The 15,443-nt window shown below is 52.0% G+C and overlaps 1 protein-coding gene across 3 annotated transcripts in view; it reads right to left on the bottom strand.

Moving 5' to 3' along the window:
* Positions 1-12,803, bottom strand: part of SYT2 (synaptotagmin 2) — a 114,619-nt gene extending 101,816 nt beyond the window's left edge. Inside the window, exon 1 of one of the 3 annotated variants that reach the window (XM_008976622.5) lies at positions 12,283-12,803. The gene's annotated coding sequence lies outside the window, so the exon portion shown is untranslated. The remainder of the gene's footprint in view (positions 1-12,282) is intronic. The other 2 variants (XM_008976620.4, XM_003823010.5) reach the window with 2 other exon arrangements.
* Positions 12,804-15,443: the final 2,640 nt, after the last annotated feature.

The following is a 15,443-nucleotide window of genomic DNA, read 5'->3' as shown; positions in this document are numbered from 1 at the left end:
CCTGCGTTAGCTGGATGACCTCCACAGGGCAGCGTCCAGGGGTCTCACCACCCCCCCCAAGGAAAGTTCACTCTGCTCAAGTGACCCCTCTCACCACAGGGAATACTCTCCCTTTCATCTTTTACCATGTCTAGGTCTTTCCCCATGCCTGGTCTAAAATGGGTGCTAGAAGCAGCCCCTACAGAGAGGTACCTGGACAGCAGTACAGTCAAGGTTGGCCAAGCTGGAGAAGGAGCCACGTGCCAGGGCAATCAATTACCCAGCCCTGTGCCCGCTGAAGAGCAGAGAGACATGTGCTCCCCGTTATGCCAGGTATGCCTGGGTAGACATCTGACCTCGTCTGAAGGTGGCTCCTCCACCATCCTGCAGAGCCTCCCTGCCCTCCGCTTCACTCATCCTCCCAGGAAGAACTGACCACATTCTCTCAGTGCCAGAGCCACAAAAGCCACAGAAGGGACATGAAGACGGCCTGGCCTTCCTGTGAAAAGAGCAGTCATCCTTGGAGGTTGGGGTGCTAAATGTTAACTACAGCAGGCAGTTGTCTAGGCAGACAGTCCAGACTCTCCATCCAGCTCTCAGCTTTTCTCTACAGCCTCTGAACTATGTACACCGACCCCCAGACTCACCAGGCAGAACAGGAAGGGTGGATAGGAATAGGAAATAGGCACTCAGTACAGCAAGAAGAATGTGGCTAGACACAAGAAAGAACTTCCTCACTTTTAGGGGTCACCAGGGTTAAGGACTGATTTTACTTCCTAGAGATTGTACTTTCCAGCAGGCAACTCTTAGAGGGCCTGCTCAATGAGGAGCTTTAGGTCCCCTACGAAAGACAGGCCAAGGGAAGCACTTCAGGTCCCCCATTTGTGGAGGATTTCAGTTCTGAGGGGGCTGGGATCCAGGTTTCCTCTGCATCCAGAGCTGTGTGGATAGAACCAGTAACCAAACTGTTTTTTTTTTGTTTTTTTGGTTTTTTTTTGTTTTTTTTTTGAGACACAGGGTCTTGCTCTGTTGCCCAGGCTGGAGCGTAGTGCAGTGGTATGATCTTGGCTCACTGCAGCCTCAACTTCCTGGGCTCAAGAGATCCTCTTACCTCAGCCTCCCATGTAGCTGGGAATACAAGCATGCCACCACGTCCAGCTAATTTTTTTTATTATTTGTAGAGATGGGGTCTCGCTATGTTGCCCAGACTGGTCTTGAACTCCTGGGCTCAAGTGATCCTCCTGCATTGGCCTCTCAGAGTGCTGGGATTACAGGTGCGAGCCACTGCACCCAGCCTCCAGTGCCCAAATTGGACTGGCACAACCAGCTCTAGAGAGAGTCCCACAAACACCAGCCTGCGGCAGGGCATTTGTCCACGGTCCCCAAACAGTGGACCACCTGACTCCCTTCTCTGCAGTGTGCAGCATGAGCAGGGTGTGGCACTGGGACAGACAAACTTGAATCTGGATGTTATTCTGCCACCCAATAGCAGTGTCACCTTGAGGACATTTATTTACCTTTCTGGGACTATTTTTCTCTGTAAATAGGGGTAATAGATCATGTATTCTAAAACTGGATTGTAGTGATAGCTGTATAATGTTGTAAATTTACTAAAAATCACTGAACTGTACACTTAAACCAGGTGAATATTATGATCTATAAATTATACTTCAATAAAGCTCAGGCTTGTTATAAAGAAAAAATGACAGAATATACAGGGAGCTTTTTTATCCAGCGTATGAACATTTGCTGAGGTCCTGTTGCACAGGCACTGGGCTCTACCGGCTGAGAGGCTCCATCCAGCATGGTCTCGTATGTCGGTTTTGCCTTGATCACCGTGGAGTTGATTGCTTGCCATGTATTCTTTGAGAAGTCACATTCCCTCTCTGGGCCTTGTCTTTAAAATAAAGAGCTGGACTACAAAGTTTTGAAATCTTTGGGAAGCCTCAAACCCCTTCCTTTAAACAGAAGCTTAAGAGAATTCCAGTATAAGAACCTCAATATGCAAGGCAGATAAACGCAGGGTTGCTCTGGTGAAGGTAGGGGTTGGGGCAGTCAAGGGGGACTCTCCCTAGACACCCCTCTCTCCCAACTCCAAGAAAAGCTCCCCTCTCCAGGCAGCCCTGGAGGGAGTCTCATCCCCAGAGGCCACCTGGAAGCCAGGGGCTAGGTGCTCCCTGGGCTCCCTCCACCCCGTGCAGCTCTGGACCTTTCTGTTCCATGTAGCCTGCCCAGCAAGGCTGCCAGGCTGACCCTGGACTTCTGAGATACAGAGAATGCCCCCAGGTTCTGCCCTGTGACACGAAGCCCAGCACTCTAGGGGAGCATATGGTCCTTACCAAGCATTCACTGTGTGCCCGGCTCTGGGCTGGGCTTCACCTAGGACAGCAGTTCTCAAACCTTTTGGTTCTAAGACCCATTTATTGAGGACCCTCCAAGAGCGTTTTCTTATGTAAGTTAGATCCATCCATAGTTACCATATTCAAAATTAAAACTGAGAAATTTCTAAATTAGCTCAAAATACAATAGTAACTCATTACCTGTTAATACAACATATTTAATAAGAAGTAACTATATTTTCCAAGACCAAAAAAATATATAGTAGACATTTTCTCTAGTAAAATATCTAGTAAGAAGGAGGCCTTGTTTCACATCATTGCAAATCTCTTTAATGTGTGGTTTACTAGAAGGTAGCTAGAGTCTTATATCAACTTCGGTGTTCAGTCTGTCTGCAATACATTACTTTGATTGAAAGATGAAAGAAAATCCAACCTCACTCAGATATGTAACTGGAAAGGGGAGGGGTATTTAATAAAGCCTTTTCAGATCATTGTGGATATTTTTCTTTGATATGACATCACTACTCCCCAAGTGGTAGCTTCTTAAAGACTGGCTGCAGTGGGGAATCTGAAACCTTGCACTTGGAATGCTTGTTTGCCTCTGTGCATGATTTTGTGACATCATTCATTTATCATTTCGAAGATATTGGCTTGCCGAATTGTGACGATCTTTCAAATATTGATGAATTTCATTAAACAATATTAACAAATCACATCTATTACTATTCCCACTGATCTTATCACAAAAGTCCTTTTCATAGTAATATGTGTGAGTTTTCCAAAATTCTAATTTTTGCTTGAAAGCTTAAATTTTATCATTGGCCACAAATACTGCCAGTTGTTTTTCTGGAAGTGACGAGCTCACTTCATTCATTTTTGCAAAAATGCCTGCTCAACACCCAAGTCTGAATAACTGGAGTTTGTTGGTTGTCCTTTCAGATAAAAAGGTATCCCATGGAAAAATGGCTAGTTCAGCCTGCAACTCAAACAGATGCACAGGTGATGGGCACTGTTCACTTGCTTGAGAAATTATTGTGTAATATTTCTGTAAGAAGCGGAAGTGCTTTATGTGTACTTCTCATTCCATCACGGAGAATATTAAAAAGATGTGCACTCCAGAATCAAGCTTCAATATAATTATAATCTTTGCTGCTTCATGAAAAGAAGACATTCTTAACTGAAACTGGCATTTCATTATTTACCAGTTACTTTGCTTAGCGGGTGTGTAGTGTGGAAGAACACAAAGACGGGTGCAGTGTGATACTATTACCTTGATTCATGGTAAGGTGCCAGCAGCTTCACCCACCACTGCTTTAGCACCATCAATGTCAAGCATGGGAATGGCAAATAACTTTATTGCCATCATGAAAACTGCTTTGACCTTATGGACCCCCCTGAAAATTCTTAGGGACTCCCAGGGACCCGTGGCCCCCATCTTGATTACTGCTATAAGGTAAACTTCACAAGGGCCTGTTCCCTGTGTGTTACTGTCTCCATTTTCAGATGAGGACCCCGAAGTTCAGAAAGTTTAAGTAACTTGCCCAGGGACACACAGGCAGGAAGTGGCAGTCTTGGTTTGAACCTAGGCCATCTGACTCCCAGCCACACACACGCTGCTTCAGTTATGCCCTACAGAACATGCTGTGGGGGCCTCTCCTCTGCCCCTTCCCCATTGCCTCACCTCCTGAGGTCTTTGGGGCTCACGATCTACTCCAGGGGAAGCACGAAGACACCTCCAGCTTTGCAGTGGTGAGGACCTGGGCTTCTATTACTGTCTGCCCCAGGGCACCCCTGCTGCCCTCTACCAGTAGGAGACCTAATGGGGGTGGAGCACGCCTCCCTGGGAAGCCTCAGACGTCTGGGGCTGGCTTGCCAATGGCAGGCTCAGTTCTTGATGCTTCCCTGCCTCCTGCAGCTGCAGCAGCAGCAGCAGCAGCAGCAACCAGCACAGTTCCCAGCATCAAAGAGCTAATCCAATTTCTCAGCTGTGCTTCCCCCTTCGCCTCCTGCAATGCCAGGATTGATTTGGAACCAGGGCAGCCTTATTAAAGTGATGCCTTTTCCTACTCGTGGGAGAGTCAAACTGGGAGAGGGAGCCCTCCCACAGCCAATTAACTCCATGCTTCCCGCTAACACTGATCCTAGCCACAGCCACCCTTGAGTTTCCTGGGGTTTACCTGTAACTCTTCTTAGCTCCTAGTGGTGAGAATGGATTTCAGTCCTAGGTCTGCTTCCCTCCAAGACCCGAGAGCACTTAACCAATAGGTTCTTGTTCATCCTTCCTGCACTTCTAGAGGGTTGCCTGGGTGGTCCCCTCTCCTCCTGCTTGCAGGCCTCCATCCCGTCTCCTAACATCCCATCTCAGGCCCTATGACCGGGCCATCACTTGGTCCATCTGAGTTGGTACAATGAAAGATCCATGGCAGACAGCCCCAAGAGGGATAGAGGTAAAGACCTGTACATTTGTTAAATGGGCTTTTCTCCAAATAAACACAGGAGGCAGAAGACAAGGACGGTCCTCAGAGACCTCTACCACCCTCAGCCCAAGCCCCTCTCCAGGCCCCCCTCCTTGCGGCCTCACAGCTCTCCTCTAATCTAGGGAGTTAAGGTGTAGCAGAAGCAGAGGAGGCCCCGCTCCAGAAAATGCTTCCTTTCTACAAATAGCATAAAAACTGCTTCCCGAGTCACTTTGTAGAAGAGGAAGGACATGCACAACACATCTGGATCATTAGTTCAGACTGGAATCAATGGTGAGGAAAAGAGATTTCTCTAAAACCATCCAGCCCTTAGGGAGCAGAGGTTCTCTGGGAAGGTCTTTGGAGCTCAGAGCACTGGCTGACCTTGGGGAAGGCATTTCTGGTCTGGAAGGGAAAAAATGAGCACCACCTCTTTGACGCTACCACCCTCCCACCCCCGGCCACCGCTCCCCTCCCTCCGCCGCCCATACACATGGCCCTACCCAGCTCAGCCCTGCAATAACACAAATGCCTCATTTGACTTCAGAGGAAAATGGAGCTAAGAGTAGGAGTGAGGAAGGGAGTAAAAAGAAGGGCGGGGGAAGGAACAAGTGGGGAGGGAGAGATGAAGGTACAAGGTACCCTCTCCTGTCTCTCACATGCACACTACTGCAGGTGGTTACAACTCTTTTCTCTGTTTCTCCACAGCTGAGCAGGAAACTGGGAGAAGAGCCCTTCTCCCCTGCAGCCTCTCCCTCTTGGCCTCCATCACCACTCTCCTAACCCCTGCCAAGCCCTGCATCTGATCCTACCTGAGCTAAAGAAGCAGAAGGTCCGGAGGGAGCCTGTGATTTTTGCCTCGGTCACCTCTTACAAATGCGGTGGGCTGCTGGGCTCGCCCTAACCCTGCATCACCCCCAGGCTGCTCCTTCAGTCTACTCGGGTATGGAAAGGGTTAAGCTCCTCCCATCCCCTCCTTCCTTCATCCCATTTCTCCATTCACTTCTATTTTCCCATATGCCTAGTGCCAAGCTCACAGTTACAACCACTTACACCCTGTATTAAGATGCATGGAATAGTAATGGGTAAATTCTGTCTCTAATTGCAATATTCCCTAATTACTAAATTCCAGAGCCACCGTATCAACCCAATTATGGCAAGTCCTGCCAGAGTTCTCCATGGTCTGAGGACTCCCTGCCTTACTGAGAGGCACCTGACAAATGCCTCGGGGGAGCTTTCCTGACTCCCCACCCAGCTGCTGTCCTCCCCTGGTCCCAGACTGTCCAGTGATGAGGCCCTTGGGCTTCTAGTTTCTCTGCAGGGGATGGGAGGAAGTGAAGCAAGCTTTGTGATTGAGGAAAGCCTTGTGTTGACAGGCGACTATCCTGGGGTTGGCGAGCATCTGGGAGCCCTGTCACTCTGCACCAGCCACCACCAATGCTCCCAGCTTCAGAACTCCACTTTGGGGGCTAGGGGGACCCAGGAGAGGAGGAGAAACAACATGCTCTGGCCTTGGGGAGCGCCCAGGCTGATAGAGGAGACACGGTTATTTTGAGTTCTCCTTTACATCCCAGGTGCCTTTTACAGAGTAGGTGCTTAGTGCATTGGAGTGGAACGTGGAGGAAAAGGCGGGAGGAAAGTAGGAAGTAAGGAAGGAATGGGGTGCTCTGGCTCAGGCTGAGTTTAGACTGTGGCTACACCTGCACGCAAGGGTTGACTTTTGGGCTGTGAGTCCCATAGGGATCTGACTTCTCAGGTCTGGAGTCTCTGAAGGAGAGAAGCAGTCACACACCCACTAACTCCCATTCTCCCTGCCTTTGCAAGGGGCCCTCCTCCTCAGCCCACCCCTAGGACCCTGAATACACACATATGCACACCCATGCACGCACACATATGCACACACACACACGGCTGCTGGGCTTCAGAGGAGCCATTTAATTGCCGAGTTGAAACCTGCAAGGGCTTTTGGTGCTGATGACATCAGCATGCCATCACAGATAGGGCTGCTGAGGCTGGAGCAGCTCCGGATTCAGCGGGGTGTCCCATCATGCACTCAAGACTGCCCACCCTGGGGCCTCCCTCCTTGCTTCAGAGCAGGTGTTCCTGAAGGAGGTGCCAGAGCCCTTATGGAGAGCCCAAGGAAACCCAACATCAGGGAGGGAGAGCTGATTCAATTCCTCCAAGGAATCACTGCCTAATTTTTGTAAAGGCTGCTGCCTGATTTAAATCACCCAGCCTCCTGCTTCTACTCAACGCGTTAGTGGCCTCATCCCAAGGACCCGCACCTGTATTCTCGGGCTCCATTTGCCATAGGTAGAGCTGGTGAGAAGCGGCGAGGAGAGGAGGAAGGGTTCTGACCACTCAGCTGCTGTGGCCTGGAAGGCCCCCTGCAAAGCGCCTATGATCTGGGGATTTTGAACAACCACACAACTTCTCTGGGGATTTTGAACAACCACACAACTTCTCTGGGCCTTTGCCCGTTCATTGTAAAGTGGGGACAGCGATGGCGTAGCCGAGGACTGCAGTGATGAGAGCTTGACCGCCCTTGTGAGCCGCTCTATCCCCGAGCAGGGGAGCAGGAGGCGCAGGGAATGGGGCAGGGAGGAGCCCTGAGGTTCCCTGTTGTGCGGGACCCACACTGACTTTGCCCTTTCTTATGCCTGATGCTTAGTGTTACTGACAGCAAAAGCTGAAATCCTGAGGTCCCCGGCTAAAGTGACCAAGGAAGGGCCTCTCCTGACTTTACAGCAGCAGGTAACCCCCCTTTCTTTCAGATTTGGAGGCTGCTTGGCCATTTTAATGGACCCCGCTACTCACATCCTACTTCCCTAAGTGTGAGGGGCTTTCAGAATCTAACCTCCTCCCTGGCACTCAGCCAGCAGGAACTTTATCCTCATCAGAAAATGATCCAGGGAGGAAGCTTCTACAATATCTACTGCTTCTCTTGGATTTGGGAGTCCTTTTTTTTTTTTTTTTTGAGACCGGATCTCACTGTCTTCCAGGCTGAAGTGAAGTGGCATGACCATAGCTCACTGCCGTCTCGACCTCCTGGGCTCAGGCGATCCTCCTGCTTAACCTGGTGTGCCACCATGCCCAGCTAATTTTTAAATTTTTTGTAGACAGGGTCTCCATATGTTGCCCAGCCTGCTCTGGAATTCCTGGGCTCAAGCGATCCTTCTACCTCAGCCTCCCAAAGCGCTGGGATTACAGGTGTGAGCCACTGCACCTGGCCTGGGGAGTCCTTCTGGATGTTTAATTTTAGACCCAGCCTCTTTAGGGGAGGGGGCTGGCAGCTAGGTGTTCCCCTGCCCTCCAGGCTCACAGTGACTCTCAGGTCCCTCTGGGCCTGGATCCAAATTTACCCATCACTCTGGCTACTTCCTTGAACTGTCAGTTCCAGAGATGAAAATGAAGGATTGCTGGGACAAATCCTTCCCAGAAATCAAGCTTTGGCAAGAAAAGACTCATTAGGCATAAAGAACTGTCTTCGAGTGAGGGGGATGAAACGCGGGACTGACCACCAAGACGGTGAGGGCAACTCCTTCCCTTGAGTTTTAAGAATATCAAAGGTGGACAGTGCTCCCTCCAGCTGGAGAACCCAAGACAGTGTTCTGTGTGTGGGCAGGAAAAGGAGCACGCAGGCCACCCAAGGATGGAAAGCACTTACTCCTCCCGCGACAGGCACTGTTCTACATGCTTTACAGGAATTAACCCATTTCATCCTCACCAAGAACAATCTACGTCATAGTTACAAATTTTAGCTCCATTCTACAGATGGCAAGACTAAAAAACAGAGTGTGATTGACTTGCCCAAAATCACAGCAAGTGGCAGAACCAGGATGAACCCTGGCAATCTGGCTGTAGTCACTATACTGCCACTTAGAAAAAAATCTCCAACTTGATGTTTCTCCAATGAAACTATATTATTTATCACAGGCTTCTGGAGCCCAGGAGAAGCCATAACTGAATCCCAGCTTCTCTGGCCTGGCTTCTCTGACTGAGTGGAAGATGAAGAATCAACTTGTTGCCTATGGATGGATTATTCACGTAGGGAATTTAGAACTGCATCTGTCTGGTGGGCCAGGGGCTACTTCTAAAATAACACGAATAGTTATCAGTTCTACAATACTACCCTGAGAGTTAAGCATTATTACCTCTGTTCTTTAGAGAAAACTGTGCAGACATTGTCAGATCATCCTGTTACATGCTCTCGAAGCATCCTACATACCTTCATAACTCTTGGCACAGTCATGATGAATTCTTTATGTAATTATCTAATTGTGTGGTATTCACTAGATTGTAAATGCCAAGAGGGCAGGAAACAGGTCTGTTTTGTTCCCACCTGAATCTCCATTGCCTAGCATAGATTCTCAAAATGCAATAGTGGAATGAATGCAGAAGGGATGCTGAGTGGCTCAGTAACATGTGTAGGGCCTGCGGCTGTGCTCACCTCCCCACCCAGAGAGACTACAACAGTGGCACATGGTAGGTACTCACTAATAAAATACTTGTTGCAAATGTCAGACTTTGTACTTAGCAGCCCTGGGATTTGAACCCAGGCCTGTCTATCTCCTAGCCTCTATTCTTTGGTGCTTCATATTTAACCACTGCACTGAGTGACCCTGCCCCCCATCACTCCCTCTGACTTGCTGTTCCAGTTCTTAAAGAGTATCCCCACCACCCTGGACCTTCAGTGGTGGGGATACTCTGGCTTCAGCTAGGACCTGCCTAGATTGGGGAAGTCTACAGAGCAAATCCCAAAGCCAAGTGAAGTAGTGTTTCTACTCATCTGCAGCCTTAAGTCATCCACGAGGATGCTTCTGTCCAGGGAAGGGAATGATGGTCATTCTTCCAGGCAAATGAAGCCCAACCTCCTCCCACTCTGTCCTCACTGCCTTCTGTCCCCCTGCTTCCAGTGCACTCACTGCCCCTCTATCTACTCTCCCCTGAGAGGGCGGCACAGGCCTGGCGGGGAAGAAAAAGGAGACCCCATTGAGACAGGACAATGTTCAGATGGAGGCAGAAAGAATGACTAGAGGTCAGGCTTGCCTAGGGGCTGGTGAACACTGGGGTAGCCTGGTCCCCAGGGCTTGAGAAGGGCAGGGAAGAGGCTTCTCCAGCCACCTCCAACGCCCACCCCCAGGTCTCTGCAGTATCATAGACAGCTCTGTCACACCTGCCTGGAAGCTGCCTAAGGGTAGAAGGAATAAAACGAGCTCCAGCTGCAATGTGAGGGCAGGTGAGCCCAGACCCAGCTCCAGAAAGGGTCTCCCCGGCCCTGCGAGGTCTTCAGCAAGGTACATGCTTTGCCCAGGTGAAACCAGCTTCAGTCCTAAATTGAAGCCAGTTGCAAGCTTCTCTAGGCGAAAAGTCAATGTTTACGAACACCAACACTTTTTGCTTCCCCTGGTCCTGTTCTGTGGATGTCAGACCCCAAAGCTGAAAAAGAAATGTTCTTGCATAATCACCCCCTTCCCCCAAAAGAAAACCCAAGTTCCCCGGACACAAACTCCTGGACTGCAGAACAAAGCAGACTCCCAGCAGAGTGGTCTGGTCTCTCTTCCTCCAGGGAATGGTGGGCCAGATCTATGTGAGGCTATAACCTAGAAACTTTCCTCTGCCTCCCTCTCCTCCTCCTTTGGCAAGACAAGGAGGGGAGAAGGTAAGGATTAAGCCCAAAAGATCTCCAGAAAAAGCCAAGCCTCTGGGGGGAGTCCTAGAGGGTGAAGCCAGGGATCTGCCTGGCAGCCAAGCAGAGCAGAGGCAGCCACCCTGAGGGAAAGGTGGTTCAGTCGGGGTTCAGTGGGCACTGGCCATTTTCCAGGGGCATGGGAGGAGATGGGTTGGAGTTGGACTCCCTAGGCTGCAGTGTGCCTGGCGTGGACCCCTGATGCTGACTCACCCCCAGGGCCCTGACACACGCTGCAGCTTGCAGTGCCTGCCAGGCCACCACTCTCATTCCACAGGACCAGGATGCCAGGCACGTCCCACTGCATCAGAGCCACCCTGCCCCCTTCCACCTGCCACTCGGGCCTGCCTTAGGGGCACTGGGCATGGCTTTTTTCAGCACCTCTGCTGGTCACAGAGATGTTTCTAGCAGCCCCAAAGCTGGACTTAGTCTTAAGTAGGGAGAGATGGTTGAAAGGATTAAGGGCTTCCCTGCTTCTGTCACCCCCTCTAATGAAGTGCCAGGTTATGGGGATCCAGATAGATTGGATGGAGGACAATCTATTCCACCTGGGAGAGGCCCCTCAGGGCGGCAGCAGTAGGGGAGGGAGAAGGGCACCCTTTTGCTTTCCAGGTCAGACCCCAGTTCACCTTTCTGGCTTCCTGGGTGCCCCCAGATCCTAAGGATTTCCTCCTCCTCATAAGCTAACCCAACCTGTACTACCTGCCCACGGGGCCTCTGCCCTTCCCTCCCCACTGCAGTGGCCCCTCCTGGGCCAGCACTTCTTCTGTCCTTGCACTCCCTTCTCCTGCTGCGGGGAGAGCACCTACTCCGCCACCTCAGCCAGGGGTAGGGGAGGACACTGCCCTGCCAGGAGACACCCCACGAGCCATGGGCTGGGGGTGTCCTGGAGGCACCTGTGGAATGTGGGGATGAAAAGGGAGGAGACAGGATGAGGGGGCCTGGCTTAGTGGGATGTGAAACGATAAAGCTCCACTTTTTAGTTGAAAAATAAAAGCCCTGTCCCCCAGAGGTGGGGGAAGGAGCATAGGCAGGGGAAGGGGGCACCCCAAATGGGAAAGGTACATGGAAGAGTCTAGAAAAGGGAGTCGGGCTGTCAGCACCCGCCGGACTGCGAGCCTAGCCCTGGGGACAGAGCTGAAGCAGGGACGGGGCGTCCTAGGTCGTGCTGAGTCATGAGATTTGGAGAGAGGGGAGGGGCGCCTCCAGCCCCTTCTTGGGCCCCTGCCCCAGCTCCTCGTGCCCGTTGCTTCCAGATGGCCCCTGCAGTCTGTCTCCCCAACCTCTCCCTGACCCAGGGTCTCCGGCTCCCAGCGCCCAGACCCCACCCCCCGCCCCACTTCCCACGACGGCGGTGCCAGGGGTCCCCGAAGCTTGAGACTGGGGCAAAAGAATCTTCCTTGGAGACCGCTAGGGCTGGCGGGGGCTGGGCTAGACGCGAGTGGGTTCGTCCCAGGGAAAAGAGAGAGGGACGGGGGCGCAGAGCCGGCCGGTGCAGGGGACGCGTGGCCCGCCCCTCTCTGCAGCAACTCGCGGGGAGACCGCGGGAGGAAATCTGCCCCCAGCCCAGCCCCAGTCCCTCAGAGGAGCCGGCTCCTCGCCCCTCGGGTCCGACTCCCCGAGACGAACCTTCCATCCGGACGCTTCCAAACTCCCCCAAAGGACGGGGCGGACTCCCGGCCCCCTTGGCCTCAAACTTCCCCAACCCTACTCACCTCTCGGGACCCAGACCACCCCGTGGCCCCTCGACTCAGTAGCAGGAAAGGAGAAACTTTGGAGAGGGAGGTCCGTGCCCCCACCGGCGGGGGTATGGACTTACCGGAGAGCGACCCGAAGGAGGCGGGAGAGATCCGGGGTCGCCAATGTGAGGGGGTGTCGGACGGCAAGGACGCGGGGCTGGCGACGGTTTCGCAGGGGCGCCCGTTCCCCTGGGGCGCGAAGTCCCCGCTCCACCGCTGCCCCAACTCGGCTCCGAAGTGCCTTTGCCTCAAGACTTGCTGAGCTTAGCAGTCTGCGCCGAGGCGGCAGAGGGAGGGGGCCTGATCGATGGGCGCGCGCGGCGAGCGCTGCAGTGAGGGGAGGAGACCAAGCGGCGCGGGAGGGCGGGGACCGAGACGGAGGAGGCCCGGAGGAGGCGGAGGGCGGGCCTGCCCCCCGGGACGGGTCCTTTCTGCGCAGCCCCCCAGGCGCTCGGCGCCCCCGCCTCCTGCTCAAGGTCAAGGAGGCTGCTTCCCCAGCAGGAAGGCGGACGGGAAAGGGGCTCTATACTCCCCACCCCAGAAGGCTGGTCTCCTTTCTAGCCAGCTCCTTCTCTCCAACTTCCCGAACCCACTGCAGCTCAAGGCTAAATTATTGGGCTCAGGAGCCCCCCTCCCCATGGCCATTTTGGGATCCCTGAGCCCCTAGCCTCCCCTCCTCCCCTCTCCGCTTAGGTCACCGCTACCTATATTGGCCACCTGGATGGTGGGGGCTTCTGAGCCTAAAGGATGGGTGAGAGAGAGGAGGATGCTTGAGAGAAGACAGCGGTACCTGAGGCCTATGGAAATAGAACGGCGGAGGGGAGAGGAAGAACTGCAGGGTGGCAAGGAGAGAGGAGCTGGAAGACGGTAGAAAGAAAAGGAGGATGCTACTGGTTATTAAAGACAGGATGTTCACACATGTTAGTTTGCTTAATACGTAAGACATCCCTTTAAGGTGGGCATTTTGCGTGGGCAGTTTGCAGGTGGGGAAACAGTCCCTGAATGGTGCGTTGGACCAAGGAGCTGCAGACAGTAAGTGGTGGCATTTCGGAAGAGCCTGGGAGAAAGAGAAGGGTGGCAAGGGCAAAGAGGAGCCCTTCCTAACCTACCCAGGAGCTGCCAGGGCAGCACCAGAACTTCCTTACAGCACAATTGGAATATCCACTTTAACTCTTTTGGAGTTAACTTTTTTTTTCTTTTTTTTTTTTTTGTTTTTTTTTTTTTAGACAAGTCTCACTCTGTTACCCAACCTGCAGTGCAGTGTGCAGTGGCGCGATCTTGGCTCACTGCCACCTCTGCCTCCTGGGTTGAAGGGATTCTCCCGCCTCAGCCTCCCGAGCAGCTGGGATTACAGACGTGCGCCACCACACCGGGCTAATTTTTGTATTCTTAGTAGAGATGGGGTTTTGCCATGTTGGCCAGGCTAGTCTCGAACTCCTGACCTCAAGGGATCCACCCACTTCGGCCTCTCAAAGTGCTGGGATTACAAGCATGAGCCACTGCACTTGGCCTGGAGTTAACTTTTATAATAGGACTGTAGCATCCTGCCTCGCTTTTGGGTACAAAACCGTACATGGCCTGAGGTCAGTCTTCAATACGTACTAGGTGAGTGAGTGAGGGGTGGAATGGATGCAATATGAGGAGATGCAAAGAACAAGTGGGATTCAGGCTTTGGGGAGAGAAGAGGCAGTGGAGGGCACTTTTCAGATCACTGTGCCAATAATACCAGGTGTTACTGGCAGACCATCCCCAGTTGGAGACTATCCCCAGTTTGGCTTGCCTCAGAGCAAGGCGGCAAGTGGCTGCCGCCTCAGTGGATGTTACGAAAAAGGTGGGGGAAGACCTCTGGGGAGTCCTCAATCAGGCTGAAGCTGTGCTCACAGCCCCTGAGGCACAGAGGCCCTCCCCCTTCACCTGTGGAGCAGCCATAACAAGGGCAGTGGAGGAAATGGGGAGCCAAGTTACAATGGACTAAGAATGAGACCTTTACATTCAAAGAGGTTACCCACCACCCCCACCCTTAGCCAGGTGTGTTCCAGGACTTGTTGCTTCCCCAAAGGGACTGGCTCTACTCTATTCGCTCCTTCCTGCTCCCCATGCCAACAACCAGTATCTGCAGGACTCCAGCCAGAAAGAGGGCTGCAGCCCCCTCGCACAGAATCAAGCCAAGCGAACTGGCCCGATGCGCTTCAACTTTTCCACGGCAGCAGACTCAGCTGCCTACTGTTCTGATCAAAGCCTTGTGTCAATCTGGTGCCCCAACTTCTTCTCCTAAGCACGTCAGAGGAAGCCAGCCTGCCTTCCCAGGCTATTAGGAGAGTCAGAGCTGTAATCAATTTGGTTAAATGAAAAATGTGGTGTCCCTGGCTACAGCCTTAATGTTCTTTTAATTCATCAGGACCAGTAGTGTCTGGGTTACAAACCTAATCAAGAGCTCAACATCCCTCTTGCTTATTCCCCCAGGCTTCAGGAGCTGGAAGAGGAAAGAATGGAAAAGACATCCACCCCCTCCACACCCAGCCTATTATTAGATACTTTGCTTTTCAACTGTTCATCATTGTAGAAAGATGAGCCTCTAGTATCTTAGACCAACATCACTCAATTGCATGCACATGCAGGGCCATCAGGGCAATCCCTCTGCTTCCACACAAGGTCATTTTGAATCCACAAAAGGTGGGGGAGAGCTATCTAACACTGAGAGTTATTCAGGAAGAAAGTCTACAGCTCCCTCAATTACATTGTTTTACCACTTTCTGCTGAATAGTGTGCTTCCTGGTGGCTTCATTTTCTGTTTTTTTCTAGGGAGGAGAGAGAAGAGAGCAGGGAACTGCTGCATCGTGCCCCTGTCACAGCTTTCCCTGGGGACTGAAAGCCCCTGTACTTTTTTACTGCCTGCCACCTGCCTTCTGCTTAAAGAATTCCCTTTTTGTCCATCCTTGATCATAGGTCTACTAGCACTTGCACTACCTCACACTTGGATTGTTTCCCTGATGTTCTGGTCAGGCCTTCATCCCTGCAAACTTGTTCCAAGCCCTGCTGTCATAGTTAGAGCAAACAGAAATGAGCTGGGACAGGAGAGAGAGTCTTCATCACCGCTGACCCTAGCCAGCTCCCATTTCCTGCTTTCTCTTGATACACACAGAAAGAAACACCCCTTCAGAAAGCTGTTGTTCTTGCCCTCCCACCCCCTGCACATACCCGTATTATTCTTCCAGAGCAGTTTGTATTGTTCCTGACAATT

This window comes from Pan paniscus, chromosome 1, assembly GCF_029289425.2.
Source record: "Pan paniscus chromosome 1, NHGRI_mPanPan1-v2.0_pri, whole genome shotgun sequence".
NCBI classification, from domain to species: Eukaryota; Metazoa; Chordata; class Mammalia; order Primates; family Hominidae; genus Pan; species Pan paniscus.
The sequence above is the reverse complement of the archived record's forward strand: the minus strand, read 5'-3'. Positions and strand labels throughout refer to the sequence as shown.